This window comes from Pelophylax lessonae (assembly GCF_965119305.1).
Source record: "Pelophylax lessonae genome assembly, chromosome: 6".
Taxonomy (NCBI): Eukaryota; Metazoa; Chordata; class Amphibia; order Anura; family Ranidae; genus Pelophylax; species Pelophylax lessonae.
The window spans coordinates 36203394-36222364 of record NC_138773.1 but is presented as its reverse complement, the minus strand read 5'-3'; the positions used below and the strand labels follow the sequence as shown (position 1 = coordinate 36222364).

General features: G+C 40.2%; 1 long non-coding RNA gene across 1 annotated transcript; it reads left to right on the top strand.

Moving 5' to 3' along the window:
- Window positions 1-890: 890 nt before the first annotated feature.
- On the top strand, window positions 891-9203 carry LOC309558178. Its single transcript, XR_014225412.1, has 7 exons — window positions 891-981; window positions 2530-2568; window positions 3180-3224; window positions 5284-5343; window positions 7550-7603; window positions 8568-9052; window positions 9157-9203. It is a non-coding gene; the product is annotated as an uncharacterized lncRNA (long non-coding RNA).
- The last annotated feature ends 9768 nt before the right edge of the window (window positions 9204-18971 follow it).

The following is an 18971-nucleotide window of genomic DNA, read 5'->3' as shown; positions in this document are numbered from 1 at the left end:
ATTTACTCCCGTTCGACCGAGCTCGGTCCGGTTCCTGTTAAAGTAGCGGGGTCAGGTCTGGCTGGACTTTGTAGTTCAGGGTTATTACCCGCCATTGGATGGATCGCTATGATCCCTGATACACGGACGCTGATATGGCTGCTTTGCTCTAGATACAACTTGTGGTGAGCCCTACTACACTGTAATTTCTATATCTGATTGTAATTAACTTGGTATATTTTTGTAAACTGACTGTATGTTATTCATACTTAGAACCAGCAGAGGTCACCATTCCTGTATTGTCCCAGAAGAAGCCTTCCGGCGAAACATGTTGGACACTAGTGACCCCTAGCACCTTTCAATGGTTCTATGTACATTTAAGTATCTTTGCGATATCAAGATGTATCACTGTATGTGATTGTTTTTATCGAATTTGTAATAAAAATTATAATTTTATCTTGTTTTTGAATTATTTATCTTAAACATATACCCTTACAAGCCTCACCCTTAAAATCCCACCATTTGGTTCACGCCCACCTGTAGCGGTTACTCTGGGGCACAAATAGAGTCCGCAGGGATAGTGATACCATTTTATTTTTCCCTGTTTCTTATTATGACCGTGTTCTGGCTTGCTGTTGGCTTTATTCTGCTTTGCAGTTGACCTTATTCTGTTTTGCATTTGACCTTATTCTGACCTTGTTTTGACTTGCAATTGACTTTCATGACTTGCATTGATCTTATTCTGACTTGCAGTTTTCATCCTTTTAAGCTGCATCAAGCTTCTTCTGCATTCCCCTTGAATTGTATTAGGAGTCCTGACACACATAATCCCATGTATACAGACCCTTAGCTATGCAATCTATAATAAGCAGTTTTTGTTCACATGGTTTTTTTCTTTTCCTTCGCATCTGTACAGTGATGTCCTTCCAGATGTCAGCAGTGCAAAGCCTGTAGAGACAGAGTCCCCTACTGCCCTCATCAACCGAGAGAGCATGTCCTCAGGTATAAATCCCTCTAAGTACCTGTACATATGACTACACTTTTATTTACTTTATGATTTATTAATACTTATTTGCTTTTTGGTAGTTCACAGTTTTCAAAAAGCAGAGATGACCACATGTATATATATTTGGGACAAGGCTGCCCCGTGTCACGGTGTAATAAAGCTTTGGTGGCATCCAAGGTTTTCAGCCATGCAGATTGAGAAGCTCTGGGATGTTTGATTGGCTTTTCAGTTTTCTCCTGGATAGGGTCCTGGAGCCTGGAGACTTTGTAGAGTATTGAGTGGGAAGAAGTCTCCAACCGTGGATCCATGGTTTGATGGTGACCAGCAGCTAAAATTGTTCAGATGTGTACAGGCCTTATTTTATGAGAGCTGAGTAAAGTTCAGTGTTTCCTTCCTTCCCAGACCATTGTGCTTCCATGGCGTCACAGGTGTATGCACACACACTGGGAGTGTTTTGAGTCTGACCTCTGACTTTTCTCCTAGGCCAGGTAGATCAGAGGTCAGAAACTAAACACTTGTCGTTTGTCTGCATACACCTGCTGCTCTCCGGCAGTACAAGGGTGTGGTGGCACCCAGGCTTGTCACCCATGCAAGCTGAGGTCTCATTAGGAGAAGCCTGGTCTTTCGGTATCTCAAGGATTAGTAAATCCTGGTATGTGACCTGTAGCCCTGAGACTTTGTAGAGCATTGGGTGAGATGAAGCCTTCTCCCTGGTAGCAGAACAATTTGGTGAGGAGGGTGGAGCTCTGAACTCTACTCAACTCCTTTATCATAAGACATATACACACATGCACAAACAATAGTTGCTGGTCACCTTCAAAACATGGAACCTGTGTTTAGGGCACCATCCCTCCCAACACTCTAGAAGACCTCTAGGCTCCAGGACCCATACCAGGATTTCCTAATGAAACTAACTGAAAGGCCAGTTTTCTCCTAATGAGACACAACATCCCCCTGAAGCTGCATAAGAACCTTGGGTGCCCCACCAAACCCTTAGCTAAACAGAGCATGCTCCACCAGTAAGATCTTACCTCCAACACACACCTTGCTCTCTATTCCAGGCTCTAACATACACTTTGCTCACACTCCAATGATATCTGTACTCCAGCACACACACAACTCACCCCCTGTATCCAGGCCAAAAGCAAGTATTAAATTCCATTATTTACAATGACGTGACAATTCACAAGTTCAGTAGCCGGTGAAATGCCCTTAGTGCACTACAAGAGCCCTGAACTCAAAACTATTAAACACCTTTGTGATGACTTGTAGAGTTGATGATGAGCCAGGTCTTCTCATCCAAATTCATCCATCACAAATGGACTCAATTTCCCACAGACACCCTCCAAAATCTTATGGAAAGCCTTCCTAGAAGAGTGGCGGATGTTATATTCAACTCCGTATTACGGCCACGATTTCAGAAGGGGTCCAACCAGCTCATATAGGTGTGATGGTCAGGTGTCCATATAGTAAAGTTTCTGAGGCTAATCTCTATATTTCAGCTAAAGAAAGAAACACAAATAATCACGCTTTTGTCTTTCCAGTGATTTATATGAATGTGGAAGGTCCACCCCAGTCAAATGGTACGTAAAATACCTGCTGCGCATGAGAATTCCCTGCATCTGACCAATCGTTTTTGCAGCAAAATAAGACTGGTTCACATATTGTCTACATACTGTCATTAAAACTGAACTCCGAGCACATATTTCCAATGGAGTTTTTACAGTCACTTAAAAAATGCTTTTTGTTTTTTAGTAGAGCTATCATAAGTACCTGAGTCATGATAGTGGCATCCTGTCATCACCTGCACAGACTGGGCTAGGGAAGGGCAGCACTACACCAGGGGGCACTACACCAATGAGGCTCTCCTACATGCAGAGGCACATGTGATTAACACACTTCCTGATCTTGGTGGCTACGCTCACTCCTCCACTGTATCTACAGAGTCTTTCCAGGCTCCCTCAATAACTCTACCAACAATGCATCGTGATGTGTTGCTTTGCAAGCAATGGTGCATGCACATTTTTGGTGATCAAATGAATGGCCTCCCTAATACATGCATTTTAATGAGCTACATAACATGCTTTGGCACAATGTATCAAAATACGATGATGTGAATGGGCCCTTATATGTGTCTGACTGACTGAAGATATTGATTTAATTTTCCAAGTAACAGAGATTTGCCCTCTTTTAGAAGCGACAGATGACAACAACTATGTAAACGTGGGGGATTCTAAGGGTAAGTTCCCAACTTAGTCATACTAGGGTTTATGTGACGATGATAATGATAATAATAATAATAATAATAATAAATAATTGTTATTATTACTATTATTATTAATATTGCCGGAAATATTATGATTATGATTAATAATATTATTATGAATGATGATAATTATTATTGTTAATATTAATATTATTTAGTAGTATTAACGATTATGATAAAAAATATGTTTTAATATTGTTATTATTACTATAATTATTACTGATAATAATAAAAATTATATTTTAAAAAATCATATTATTATTTTTGTTGATGATGATGATAAGAATAATAATAATAACACTATTAAAAACTATTATTACCATTGATGGTGATGATAGTAATAAGATATTCTTATTATAAATTATTATTGATGGTGATTATATTTATTATGGTTATTCGTATTATTAATATTTACTATTATTATTGATAATGATAATAATAATACTTTTTATTATTGTTGTTTATAATTACTTTTATTTTTATTGATGATGATGATGATAATAATAATAAAATCCTGATTATGATGATGATGATAATAAGACATTTTTATTATAAAATATTATTATTATCATCAGTGATACAGGTGATAATAAATTTTTCTTATTAATATTATTATTATTATTTATATAAATATGCTTGTATTATTGTTATGTTTACTATTATTGTTAAAAATATTAATACATAATTATTGTTGTTAATATTAATATTATTTAGTAGTATTAACGATTATGATAAAAATAATTTTTTAATATTGTTATTATTACTATAATTATTACTGATAATAATAAAAATTATATAAAAAAAAATCATATTATTATTATTTTTGTTGATGATAATGATGATGATGATAAGAATAATAACACTATTAAAAACAATTATCACCATTGATGGTGATGATAGTAATAAGATATTCTTATTATAAATTATTATTGATGATGATTACATTTATTATGGTTATTCGTATTATTAATATTTACTATTATATTGATAAGGATAATAATAATACTTTTTATTATTGTTGTTTATAATTACTTTTATTTTTATTGATGATGATGATGATGATAATAATAAAAACATGATTATGATAATGATGATAATAATAAATTTTTATTATAAAATATTATTATTATCATCAGTGATAGAGGCAATAAGAAATTTTTCTTATGAATATTATTATTATTTATATTAATATGTTTGTATTGTTATTTTTACTATTATTTTTAAAAATATTAATACATAATTATTATTGTTAATATTTTTTTATATTGTTATTATTACTATAATTATTACTGATAATAATAAAAATTATATTTAAAAAAATTGTATTTTTATTTTTGTTGATGATGATAAGAATAATAATAATAATAACACTATTAAAAACTATTATTACCATTGATGGTGATGATAGTAATAAGATATTCTTATTATAATTGATTATTGATGATGATTATATTTATTATGGTTATTCGTATTATTAATATTTACTATTATTATTGATAATGATAATAATACTTTTTATTATTGTTGTTTATAATTACTTTTTTTTATTGATGATGATGATAATGATGATGATAATAATAATAAAAACATGATTATGATGATGATGATAATAAGACATTTTTATTATAAAATATTATTATTATCATCAGTGATAGAGGTGATAAGAAATTTTTCTTATGAATATTATTATTATTATTTATATTAATATGTTTGTATTATTGTTATTTTTACTATTATTGTTAATACATTGTTAATAATAGTAATAAAAATAATAATGATTACATAATAGGATTACCTTTTGTTTAAGTGTATATGTGAAAGCAATGAGCCGAACTCCAGGCAGATATGAGAATAAAAATAAATGTGGTTATGTTTTAAAAAGTTGTCCTCTCTTTGAAAATACTGTTAGCTTGGCTCTCATGCTAATCCAGTGGCTTCAAGCCAAACCTCCAGGCACCTAGCCCAGTAGCCCAGGCTGACTCTAACTTTTTTTGGTAGAGATGGTGACAGCTTTTTTTTTTCCCTCTGTTAGAGAGCCTGGAGTACGTCAACGTGGACGAAGCAGTAAAACCTCACAGCTCCACCTATCACCGTGAGTTTTATGTTATGGCGGAAATACCTTTTGCCCTATCTGCTCCCCATCTAACTACTGTAGCCATGCTTCTTCTAGAATATCCTCAATTCTTCCTTCCAAGTCACCCCAGCAGTAGCCGATGTTTCATTTTTGCACAAGTAACTTTACTGGAAATAAAAATATACCTTTTCTTTGGTCACGTTTAAAATTACACTAAAATGTTGCTTTTAGTACAAAGAATGTTAATTTAAAGCACTTTTCCCCTCTTTTTCTTTTTATGACACTGTAAAAAAAAAGAGCAAACAAACTGAATAGAGGTGAAAAAATAAATACATTTTAATGGGGAAAAAATAGAAGCGAAGAGATAGGGAAAAAAAATCAGAAGAAAAAAAAAATAGCTAAGTGGAGAAGGAGAGGAAGGGGTTTAATAAGGGCTGATTTTTTTCTTTACTTGTAATGTTTTTTTTTTTTTTTTAAGGGTCGGTTCACACCTGAATCACACAGAAATGCGGTCCACGTTCCTTTGCAATTTTTGCGTGTTCCTGTGAGGTGTGATTTTGCAGCCCATTCACTTTTCAAATACGCGCTGCACCAGATCGCATGGTACCATATAATCTGGTGTCTGCAAACGCATTGTGTTTGCGATTTGCATTTGTGATGCCATTAACATTACATTGCCATTCACAGCAGAATCGCAGCGGCAGTGCGTTTTGAGTGGTGCGCAGTAAAGGAGCACAGAACCCGCCTTTCCCACACCGTGTTCTGGTGTGAACAGGTTCTAACTGATGTAAAAAGCATGTCAATGGTTGCACTCCTGATCTACACATAAATGAAGTCCTAAATACAATGAAACAATACATTGATTCATCGTATTCACTCAATAACAGTGCCATTTCTTGTTTTTTGACAGTCGCCCCTGCTATGTAATACAAAACATTTCCAGCCTGTCATTTTGGCAGCCAGTAATCACCAGTAATAGCAGAGGGAGGGAAGAGGAGCTGAATGTAAAGCTGGGCAAATATGGATCGTTTTTGGGTTTTTTTGATCAGCTGAAATGATTGCCTGATCGACACAAGCGAGGAGGGTGGGGCTGGATGGAGGAATCCTCCCTTCTGTGCTATTGTATTCTGATGGCGAGGACTCCGATTGACTGCAGGCACTGAGGGAAGGAAGATGATCATTAGATCAACTTCTCTTGAATAGGAACCAGGGGCTGACTGGCAAGTTTCGGTCCACGGGGCAAGTACAAACCAGAGTCCCATGGTGTAGCAACTCAGCTCACCTCCCACCCTCCCTCTTCCTGGCCTCCTCCTGACCCTCATTCCAGGCTTAAGCTCTCCTCCAGGTACTCTCTACTTACTGGCCGAATCCGGGTTCACGACCCACCTCCCACCCTCCCTCTTCCCTGCCTCCTCCTGACCCTCTGACCCTCATTCCAGGCTGAAGGTATGCTCCAGGTACTCTCTACTTACCGGCCAAATCCGGGTTCGCGACCTGGTCAGCAGGGAGAAGTTGGGGGGAGCTTTGACAGCTCAGTCCCGGCTTCCTGGGGGAGGAGAGTCTCCAGTGGGGCAGGGAACAGGCCTCTGCTCAGACACAGTTTACACCATCCATGCTGGGGGGGGGGAGGTCTGCGCTCTTTCCTTGTCTTCATCCCGTGCTCAGTAGGTCAGTAGTGGGGACTTTTTACTTCTCTTCACCAAGAATCCTTAGGGCATGCCTGTGGCAGAAGCGGTGCAGCCTTTTTATGGAGCATCAGAGTGGCCCGGGGGGCAATTGCCCCCCTGGCCCAGTCCTCCACTGATAGGAAAGGCCATAGATGATCCTAAATTTTCCCGGTCCCTGCTGAACTGGCCAAACTTCAATCTACCTAGAGCCAGCTTTAGAGATGCATCCTAAAAACTTTGCTGCAGCATTTTTGAAGACCCGTTTCTTATGTTCCTCAAGTGGTAAAATCTCTCTAGAAGGAGGTGTGGTCTCCTATTGATAGCTACACCTACTGTTTTTTCCTCCCCTTATACAAGGTGTCAGGTGATCTGGTGACTTCTTTTGAGGTATTTGCTGTTCTGCGAACACGTTCCCAAGACATACAGTATAAATATATAAGTCAGGCTTTCAAAACTTCACCCCCTGTAGGCTCCTTACTATCCCTCCAAGAGACAGAGATAGGATGTGCTTCTCCATCTGCTGCATGTTAAACTCTGTCCTGTGTCCTTTATTCCAGACAGCGATGATGATGACATGCATGATTATGAAAATTTGGGAAATGACCATATAGGTAAGATGGAACGCTGTTTTATAATGAATGCAAAATTAGCTTAAGTGCAGAAGATCATTGTGGCTGAGGGGTAGGCAGCAGAGGCAATCGCCTTGAGTGCTTTAGCAGGAAGGTTGTGCAAAAAGGGCAAGACCTGCAACCTATGCTGCTCAGATAAACTCATGGGGGTTAGCACTTTGGCCTTTTGCCTTGGTTACTAAAGGACCTTACAGTAGCCGAGGCATGACGGCGCCGAACAAGGAAGTGATATTATCGGTCATGGGGGAGATTTGGGAATAGATGTTCCTCAATCAGATTCTGCTCTCAATGTTACCACTGTGTACCAAGGTCCTGGGTTACCCAGACAAACAAACAGGAGAGTCGGAGAACCAACTTGGGTGGGGGGCACCATGGGCCTGAACTCTAGGCAGATCTAAGAGACACAAACAAATGCAGCTCTATATTTATTAATACATCCGGAGTGTGTGTGTGTTTTTTTTTTAAGTACCTACCTTTTTCTTGGTTTTGCCTCTTGCAGTCCTTGTACAGCAGAGCTCAGACTAGGAGAGGAAAAGGCTGAAGGAGCCAATAAGGTGTGCTGGAATGCTAGAGTCCTTATGAAGCCCTCTTTACATCAGGGGTCCACCCTTGCCTTACTTACAGCATGGCTCTAGTTAGTTTAGTAGAAGGGCAGGGGCCTGAAGGTGGTAGGTATGGATGGAGTAATATCTGTCCTCTTGTGGTTCTAGCAACCAACTGACTTGAATCAAGACAACGCAGAGGAGGGAACCTAACCCTACAGTAGCTGCAGGCCAGATGCAATCCTGTAGTGGGTTGTATTTGGCCTGGAAGCCAAAGTTTGGAGACCCTTGGTTTAGGGCATAGTATTGTATTGGCACAGGGTCTACAGAGGATGGGACCCGATGGCAAGGGTTTTAGTCTTATGAAATTATTCATGTGTCATATTTTTTGTTTCTCTTTGCAGGTTAAACCACCTAATTTGCTGATGAACAGGGCCTCGGTTAACAATGAATACTTCTGACAATGGCTGATTTTATCCCATATTCAATGTTGCCCAGACAGACAATTTTTTGATCAAGATTGTTCTAGATCGTCTTTCATAACATTTCTTCTGTCCCATTCATAAACCATAATCTTTCCAGCTTCAAGCCAATCAGCATTGTGACATTGTGTCAATATTTGCTTGCAGAAAGTCCAAAAGATTCTCATTGGACTCACCAAGGTGTCTTATCTTCTATCCTCATACCCCTTGGACCACAATGGTGGGCAGGTCATTAAAGCCACTGAAACATTTGCTTGCAGCAAGCCCAAAAGATTTTCATTGGACTGACCAATGTGCCTTATCTTCCATCCTCATACCCGTTGAACCATGATGGTGGGCAGGGTTATTGAAGCCATTGGGCCATTTGCTTACAGCAAGCCCAGAAGATTGTCATTGGACTCACCAAGGTGTCATGCTTATACCTGTTGGACCACAATGGCGGCCAGATTATTAAAGCCATTGGACCATTTGCTTGCAACAAGCCCAAAACATTCTTATTGGACTCACCAAGGTGCCTCTTCTCTTCCATGCTCATACCTGTCGGACCACAATGGCAGGCAGGTTATTAAAGCCATTGGACCATTTGCTTGCAACAAGCCCAAAACATTTTTATTGGACTCACCAAGGTGCCTCTCCTCTTCCATGCTCATACCTGTTGGACCAAAATGGCAGGTAGGTCATTGAAGCCGTTGGATCATTAATAAAAAGAAGCCACGAAAGATGTTATTTATGTTACTGTGACAAAGGTCATAGCTATCATCTGCACCTGGACCTGCCCCCCAATTGGTGAATATAAAGAAAAGTGGGTGTGACTGTTAGATGCCAAAAATGATAAATGTTCTACAGTATTATCTAAATGGAATATCATAATTCTTTCCAACGTAATGTGGTATAAAACCAATCAAGTCTTCTTCCACAATAAGAGATGGACCAATCTCGGTGAGAGTGGGTGAAATATAGACAAACTAAAAATATGTGTCATGGAACGCTCAGTCTTTTCTACGCTACATACTTTTTAGCTTTAAAATGACTTCAAATTTTGTCAATGTTCAAAAAGGAGCTTTTATATTTTCTGCATTTTTTACTCTTTGGGTTGAATTCTCATAGGATCTTTACTTTTATTATTCTGCTTCTTGGTGTTTAAATATACTAATAACATACCTCTACCACTCCTTCTATATAACCATTGTATACACTATGCTGTTAATGATTCTCCAGTTTCGGTGAGACTTATACAGAGTTCTATAAACCCCTCCCTTTGACCAATGAGAAGTGCCTGTGGGAGGGTTCTTGACAACCCTGAGCTGGCAACTCCTGAGAACGATTCACCGTGTCACCTTGGACACGGCAAAACTTTATAACATTTCCAGATTTGCAGATGTGAGATTATTTTAGAACTCAAAATGAATCACTTATGGCGCTTTTCCACTGCATGGAACCGAACGGTTCGGCTCGCTTTTGTGCTTTTCCACTGCTGGTACCGCATGGTATGGTGTAGGAACGGTTTGGTACAGCACAGTATGGCAGCGCTTTTCCACTGCATGGAACCGAACGGTGCGGCTCTCAAAAACAGTACCACCTCGATTGTGGTTCCAAGAGGTACCATACCCGGTACCATATCCCACAATCCTTTGCATGCAGTCACTACTAGCCACTGTCTGGTCAGAGAATCCCACCCACCCCTTTGTTATCCCACCCACTTAACTTTAGTAATAATTTAGTGGAAAAGCAAACCATACCGTACCGAACCGTTCCAACACCGTACCATGCGGTACCAGCAGTGGAAAAGCAAACCGGGCCAAGCAGGGCCGAGTAGAGACGAGCCAGTACTTGCAGTGGAAAAGTGCCATTAGAGCTGGATTACCTAAATGGTACCCTAAAGCTGGCATTATTCTTTAAGTGATCATTGTCCTAAATGATCTACTGATTTCTGCAGGAGCTTTTGGGAAAAAAAATCCTAAAAAAAAAGGGTGAAGCCTGCCTTCATTCTGTCCTTTTAATTCTGTGCTGATGAAAATAGTACAGTTGACAATCCAATGTTACATAAGTGCCCATGAGGACAACCAAGACTATGATCTACTGTATATACTCAAGGAGCAATTTTTAAAGGCTACTTCCAACATCTACTGGTATTTCCATTAAAGCGGAGTTCCGGGCACAAAAAAGATTTTTTTTTTTTTGTGCCCCTCCGCTAGGTATGCCGCACCTGAAAAGGAATTGGATAGTTATTTTTTTTTTTTTTTGTTTACTCACCTTTTTATTGACGATCGTAAATACTCACCTATGACAGCTTCCTCCTGCAGCGCCGCGGCTCACCCCGTCACTTCCTGCCTCGCGATGATTCCTGGGAGCTAAACGTCATAGCTCCCAGGAATCAATGCGCCGCACCGGCCCCGCTCGTCATTTCCGGGCGACGCCGCATTCCCCTGCTAAACAGCTTCTGGGCATGCCCAGAAGCTGTTTAGGAATGCGGCGCCGCACCGGAAGTGACGAGAGGGGCCGGTGCAGCGCATTCTGGGACACGAAGACGCGGAAGAAGACGGAGAAGAGGACCGCGCCGGCTTCAGCTGCCCACAACCGAGATGGAAACGCTGTGGAAGAAAACTTCTAAGTAAGTATTTCTTCTAAAAGGTAAGTGCGAACCGGGACAGATCAGAGGCTAGCCATTGTGGAATGTGCTAGCCCTGACTGTCCCGGGGGTATGTTAAAAAAAAAAACGATTCTCTGCCCGGAACTCCGCTTTAAGTTGGCCATACACCAGCAGGATTTTTTTTTAATGTTCATACAGAAATTCAGAAGAATTGTTCGTCAAAGCATTCCATCTTGCCATCATTGAGCCATCTAATTTAATTGAAAAGTTCTTAAAATTTAGTCCATATCTGCTACTTGAATGGAATCTTAATCGTAGAGTAGAGGTTTCTAGGAATTATTGTTACAATTAGTACCATTTTTCTCAAATATAAACCACATTCACTATCAGAATTTCGTCAGTTCGAAAAAAAAATTTCCTTCCTTCTCCTTCAAATTTTCTCAGCTACCGTCAAAAATGATCATCGTTTTGACCAAACTAAACAGAGGATTAAATGAACGTCCCAAAAAAATGAAAAATTTTAAACAACATTTTTACTGGTGTATGGCCAGCTTTATGGGTGAAGACACCGAGGCTGAATCATCCCGTGGTATGCTCCATTGGCTAAGATTTTTGAAATCCCAGCCACACCTACCTACCAAAGAGGCTTTGTTGTTGCTACGGAGGTTGACATACATAAATAATAGAGAATATTGCATGAAGAGTGAGATCCTGGGGTTGATTTACTAGAAAAGTTGAAAATCTTCACTTAGTAGATTACATTCACTCGATTGTGTGCCACTAAAGTAAATAAACCTGAATTTGGTTTACACATGATTGGTTGATTCTTTGTGGAATTTGAGTGAAAAATCTCAACTTCTTTGGTAAATCTGGCTCACTGTGACAAAGTAGAAAACTCAATCGGGGCGAGAGAGATGTTGGAAAGCCAGTGGGTGATACAGTCTACCACCATTCACCCGTAACGGAAGTGAGTTTTATGTGAGGGTTTGGACCGCCTTTCTTAAGCCTTTTAATAGAGATGGACCCTTGAAATTGCTCACTGTTGACTCAGGCCAATTCTACAGCTCATAGTACAATAGTGTGGTGGTTACTGGGAAGAATGTTTTTTACCTTTTGTGAAGAATACGCACCTTAAGCCTCGTACACACGCAACGATTGTTGGCCATGAATTTTCGGCCAACGTCCGATCGGCCGATTGTCGGCTTGTTAGTATGATGCTTCCGACAACCGACTGCGACTTTTCGGCCGAATAAAATCTGGTGTGCATGCTATAAAATTTTTGTTGGCCGTCAACAGAACGGCCGATTTTCCGTCAGTCAGTAAAGATTTCGGCAGACAAAATTCAGATGAGCAAGACTGGGCATGCTCAGAGAAGAAAAAACACACGGAAAGTTAACCAGCACGTGACATCACTTCTGAAGTTGGTTTTTGTTGGCCGAGAAAATTCGTGTGCAGTCTAGAGCACATTTCAACCAACACAACAACACTGGACAAAAGACGGCCGATCGGTCGGCCGATAATCGTTGCGTGTGTACGAGGCTTTAGACACAGCTTGAAAGATCATTGGAGTCAGTGATTACTTATCTGAGAGGCAGACCTCATTGCTCAAGGAACCCCTAGCTGCCTCTGGAGGAACCCTGGGGTCCCACTGAACCCCGGTTGAAGAAGGTTGTTGTGGAGTATTTTTTTGTGACCTGAGATAAAATATGAATGTATCATTTTATTTAAGTTTTGTAAATATTTCTTTGTTGACGTAGTTATTACTTTGCTGATAAAACCTGAGATATATATATATTTTTTAAGGATAAGTAAGCCCACGCTTAGAAGCAGGACTGGTGACTGTATCTGAGATATGATACAGTCCACCATGTGGCTGGTGATAGTTACAGCAATCCGCTACAAGTGCAGATAATGCATAGCGCCCATTGAGACTTTCGAATTGCCACGCTTCTCGCTACAATGCATGACAAGTGGAATCCAATTGTCTATGAGGGCCTGTTCACACCTATGCAATTTGCTTCTTTTGTTGAAACAAACAGTGCCTTGAAAAAATATTCACACCTCTTGAAATTTTGTCATGGTACAACCAAAAATTGTTTTTTATTGGGATTTTATGTGATAGAAAAAGTGGCACATAATTGTGAAGTGGAGGGGAAATAATAAATGGTTTTCAAATTTTTTTACACATATTAAAAAAATGTGGTGTGCATTTGTATTCTTGTCAGCCCAACAATGGGAGCAGCGAGCAGAGGAGGAGAGAGCAGGGAGGCAGCACAGGCTGTGTTCTCTCTCCCCCTCCTCCTTCCTGCCAGTGCAGAACTCCTGTATTCATAAGCCAGCACTGGTGTACACTGTCACTACTCCTGCCAGCCTTGTAACAGAGGGAAGGCACCCCTATTCATACAGTAAACCATTGCGCCCAGGGCATTTTCCCCTCCTGCCCAGCCCTTGTCCCAACCCTGCTCCCCAGGCCCCTCCTAAACATGACAAATTTAAGGAGAGCATGGAAGGATTTTTAAGCAAGTAAAAAGCACTTAAATAGGTAACCAGCCTTTTTTTAAATATGTTTTTTTAATTGTGCTATATTAATGGGAACAGGTAACAAATATAAAGGAGGTGTTATCCCAATTTGGCTGCAAAAGTGGAAATGCACTTTAAAGCTGGACCCTGGGGGAAAGGAAAAATCCTCTTTTGCAGTGGGGCTGCTCTAGCCCTGCAAGGTTTAAATGCTTGTTTAGGTCTAGAATGCTGGAAAAAGGAATTCCACTTACCCAATCCTTCGCTCCTGCAGGCCATGGTGGTTGCAGGTCCTCTGATGTCATCAAATACAATACAAAGCCCATAGCCCTGCACTGGATGTGAGGGAGCAAAGGAACACACGAGTTGGAGTGTAGGGGAGGAGAAACGCCGGGGTATCTGCTGTTCCCGGTACCCTGGACCTGAATGAGCATTTAACCCTTGCAGTGAGGAAGCAGCCCATTTAAGAGGCCGAGTGGTTTGGTTTAACAACATTATTTATAGATGTGAGAAATCTTCTCTTTGCAGATCTAACCCATGGTGCTCCCTTCTGATTTCACTTCCTGTTCTGCAAATAACTAAAATGATCATTTCCTGTCATCTTTATGTTTTATTTTATATGTTATGTGTGTTTCCAATGTCAATGCAATTGTATATAATTTATGTCTATTTTTTGCTAAATTTGTAGATTAAAGCTTCTATACAGGATGTTACTGTAAGTGCGGTTTCTGTTCTTATTGTTGCATTATTGTTGCCCTCCAGCCTTCCTTTCGGTTTTGCACAGTTGTACCAGCTCCTCTCCTGGACTAAAATGGCTTCCTCTGATTTTACTGCACACTGTGAGCCTCTCTCAATGTGCATTAGAAGCTGCAGCAAGTCAGATGCAGCCCACCTCATTTCCTGGCTGGAGGACTTTCCTCCCAAGCTTGGCCATCCCTGTCCCACTCCCCCCATTCATTTATTGGATTTCAATTATTTTAATCATTGGGGATCAGCATAACTTGTGGGCCTCCTAATCTACATGCGGGGCGCTGGACGCATGGATTCCAATGGTTTTTTTTTTTGAAGCGCGTGATTAGAGCCAGAGGCTCTAATAGGCTTTAAAAAAGGGTGGGCTCGGGGCGCAGAGCACTGCGCCTTGAGCCCACCCAGTTGTGTAACAATAGCGAAAGAATATTTGCTATTGTCACACGGATTGTCCTCCTGGCCAATCAGGAAGCAGGTCCTGAGTCCCGTTTCCCGATTGGCCGTAAGGAGAAGCCATGCCATTGGCCAAGGAGGAGGAGGAGGGAGGAGATGCAGGAGACTGAGGGGGAAGCCGCCGCCACTGCTGCTGCCTGCCTGCCCTCCACATGTCCAGGGTGAGTGAGCCGGTGACAGGGGAGGGGGGGGGGGTCATGGTGTGCGGGCTGGTGTTGTCCGGACGGGGTATGGTGTGGTCCGTCTGCCGCCCCCCCGGCCCATGGAGCACCAGCCGCCACTGCATGTGGGTGCTAATTATGTAAATACAGCCTGCCCAGGAACACCCACTCTTCCAGACTGATATGTGCCCATCAAGGTATTTTGATATTTTGCATAACCCCTCCACAGCGCCAGCCCACTGCTTGTATCGGGGCTGAAAGCTCTTGAGAGGAGTACTGAGGCAGGGGGCAGTGATGTATTCACCAAACCATGTACAACACCCTGCCAGCCCCTCCCATCAGCCATTATCTGCCCACATTGCATAGAGAAGTACAGAGACCCATTATGATGTCACTAGGTCTAAAAAAAGGTATGTAATGAAAATGGACATTTTTAAAATTTTTATTGGGATGTTGATGAGAGGGGAAAGGATCAACAATGGCAGACTTTTATTCCTTCTTATACGGATTCCTTTTAGTGTTCCTATCCATTTAAGGTGCTTGTCACCGAATCTAGTGCATTTCGATGTATCAGGAGATGATCTTTATTCATGTGGATTCAGGAGGCAGTCCTCTCTGATCACTGTCAGGAGGTTGGTTGAGCGGCTGAGTCCAGTTTGTTCAGCTTTTTCCTCTGAGATTAGATTGGTGTTAGTGCTTGTCATTCTTATTTATCATATTAACATGCCTGGGCACCCAGAGGAAATCTCTTCAAAGATTTCCCCCTCCTGTTTCAGTGACAACTGTAAAATGTTTGGATTTCAAATCACTTCTTGTTCTGATATAAACACAAAAAGCATAAAAAACCCAGTGTAAACCATGCAACTCACTGATAGAAAACATGTGAATACCAAAATATATGGGGCTAATATTGGAAATAAAAAAAGGACAGAATGAATTAAATAAATTAATTAAAAAATTAATATTAAATGAATAAAAATAATTTAAAAATCATTTTTAAGGTCTATTTCTCTACTGAAACCTTGTGGTGTTAGTGTTTGAAGCTCAAAGATTCACTTAGTCTCATTACGAGATTCAAATTTGATCCCCACCAGTGCTTTTCTACTATATCAATGACCTAGAAAGACAAAAGGACATGGTCTTTGTTGTACACCAGTTGAAAGTGATTTGAGACGCTGTGCTTCTTATAGCCATTACGTATATTTGTGATATGTTTACTTATCCTCTTAGTCCAGTAAGTCTGCTTGTGGTCCTACCCACGTATTGGTAGCCACATATGCATTTCAAGACATAAGTGACATATCTAGTGTTGCATGTAATGAACTTTTTTTTATAGGGTATGGTTTTAGACATGAATGCTGTCTTTTTCCTGGGCATTTTTTTGTGCTCTTACACAGCCCACATATGCCACATCTGAAAAAAACACCCTTTTGCAGAGAAGTTGGGGTTTTTTCCTTGGGAGATCAGAAATGTTATGGACTACCATTGTCCTTAGACCTGGGGCCCTTGTATAACTAAAGAAGGGTTTGTTAGGCAATATTTTGGTTAAAGTGTGATCCCTACACAAAATGGGCCATTGCATTTTAAATAATTTTTCCAGTTGTTTATATTGCCTGTTAAACCCAGTGAGGAATGCTGTGTCATGAGATTTGGTACTTTTTCTTTTCTCCCCCAGTAAACGTTCCATTTGCATCTTTCCTACCTCTTCTCTAACAGATACCAATTATTTCTGCCTGTGTCCTTTCTCAATAAACCTTTGTATAAGTACATTTGTTTGTTCCATGTAGCCATCAATTAATAGGCAGTTCCTGCAGTTTCTCATGAATTGACCCTTAGAAATAGGAATTTAAATAGAGAAGTCTCGTGTAAGGAGATTAAGTGAATCTATGAGCTTTAAACACTAACACTATAAGGTTTCAATATAGAAATAAACCTTAATTGTTTTATTACAGATTTTTACATTTTTTTCATTTAATGCCTTTTTTCTTTTATATATATATATTTTTTTTCATACTTTCTTTATTACTTTTTTATCTTAAGAATTAATTTACAAATAATCTACCTGCAGTATTAGGTTCCACTACTAGATGTCAATGGAGAAGGTGGACTTGGACAGTTTTGATATATTAGGGGTAGTTAATTATCCTCCAATATTGCGTGGTTTCCAAATTATTGTATTTTTATACAGTTTTTATACGTTATGTCACTTGTTGTATTGCCTCAAACTAGTGTACGCAAACTGATTATATTTGTAGTACAGTTGTGTGGCAACACCTATTGTATGCAGGAATATCAGTCCCAGTGTAGTTCTAATTGGGTATCCAAGGGTTAATGCCCCGAGGGTATAAATCTAGTATCAAATATGGTAGAAACCAGCTTTTTGAAGACGACCAATAGTTTGAAACGCGTTGAAGCGGGGTTTATGAGCCATGAGACAACTTCCGCTGACGTCACTTCCAGGCAGTGGAACGCACGCCATCTCTGGCTTTGGAGTGGGCGGCATGGATCTTTCCCCCCCCCCCCCCATATATACAAGCTGTTTACACCTGGACTTTTCATTTTTATCATTCTCATTAATATAGGCCAATATTCGCAGCATATATGTTGGTAATTACATGTTTACTGTCAGTGGTTTTTATGGTTTTCACTGGGTGTTTTATGCTTTTTGTGTTTATAATAGCAGAAATAGCTGCAGCACTCACTACTTACATCATCTATTTCACATATTGGGTTTATAATTAACATTCACTTGAATTCACATATCCAAGGCGCAGAGCTATTTCTTTCTAACACTTCCTGTTCTGGGTTCAATGGTCACCACTGAAAAAAAAAAAAGAGAACGTACTAACCTTCCTTAAAGTATATTTAAAGAAATTTTTTTTGTTATAGATTGAAGTGAAGAGGGATTTGAACTGCTGTCATGTTTTTATTTCTGTCTGTGCCCCCAATAGGGAGATTCATTGTTATCATTGATAGTGAAATTGACAGAAAATCCCACATTTTGGATTGTCCCCAGAGCAGGAATGGAGGGGAAATCTTCCAATGGGGACACTAGTGGTGACAACCAGGGATTCCCTCACTTTGGAGGAATTTCCTCTCTCTTCCTGTTTGGCAATGGGACAGAAAGTGATGGGAAATTTCCCCAAGAGACACAGATCTAAAAACAAACTGACAGGGCTTATAACCTCCCCTTACTTTCAGGGCTGTTGGTAGAAACCATGAGGCCCCTTACAGCCATTTCTTCAGTTATGATGGAACACAGTGAGTGATCGGTACGGATCACTCATTGTGTTCATTCAGGGGAAGAGCCTGGTAAATATGACATATTTACTGGATTCTTCCCAACTCTCCATCTTGAAGGATCCTATTGTGTGCTTGCAACTGCTGGCAGGAAGAAGAGGAGGAAAGCCAGCAGCACTGTGGGGGGTGGGGGGGGCACAAGGGGGAGGGGGGATTTGGGCAGCAGGGGGAAATGTACAGTGCACATGGAGGGTGATGGGCATGGCGGGGGGGGGAGCAAATACTGGAACCGATCACCTGTGTGGCTCTCTCTGCAGCAGCTGAAAGCCAACGATAAGAAAAGGCGAAGAGGCCAGCCTTCAACTGCTGGAGACAGTGCCACACAGGGGATCGGTTCCAATAATTGCCCCCCCCAGCCATGCTGTTCAACTTCCTTGCCCACATCCAATTTACCCTCATATATATATTTATTATATATATACAGTATATATCACACTATTGCCAATGCTGCAATCTGTTGCTAATGCTAATAGCTATTTTATTATTGCACCACTAATTGTTACAGTTTATTGGGCCCTGTATTTCTAACACAATAGAAGTCAACTTGAAGTAGTACAG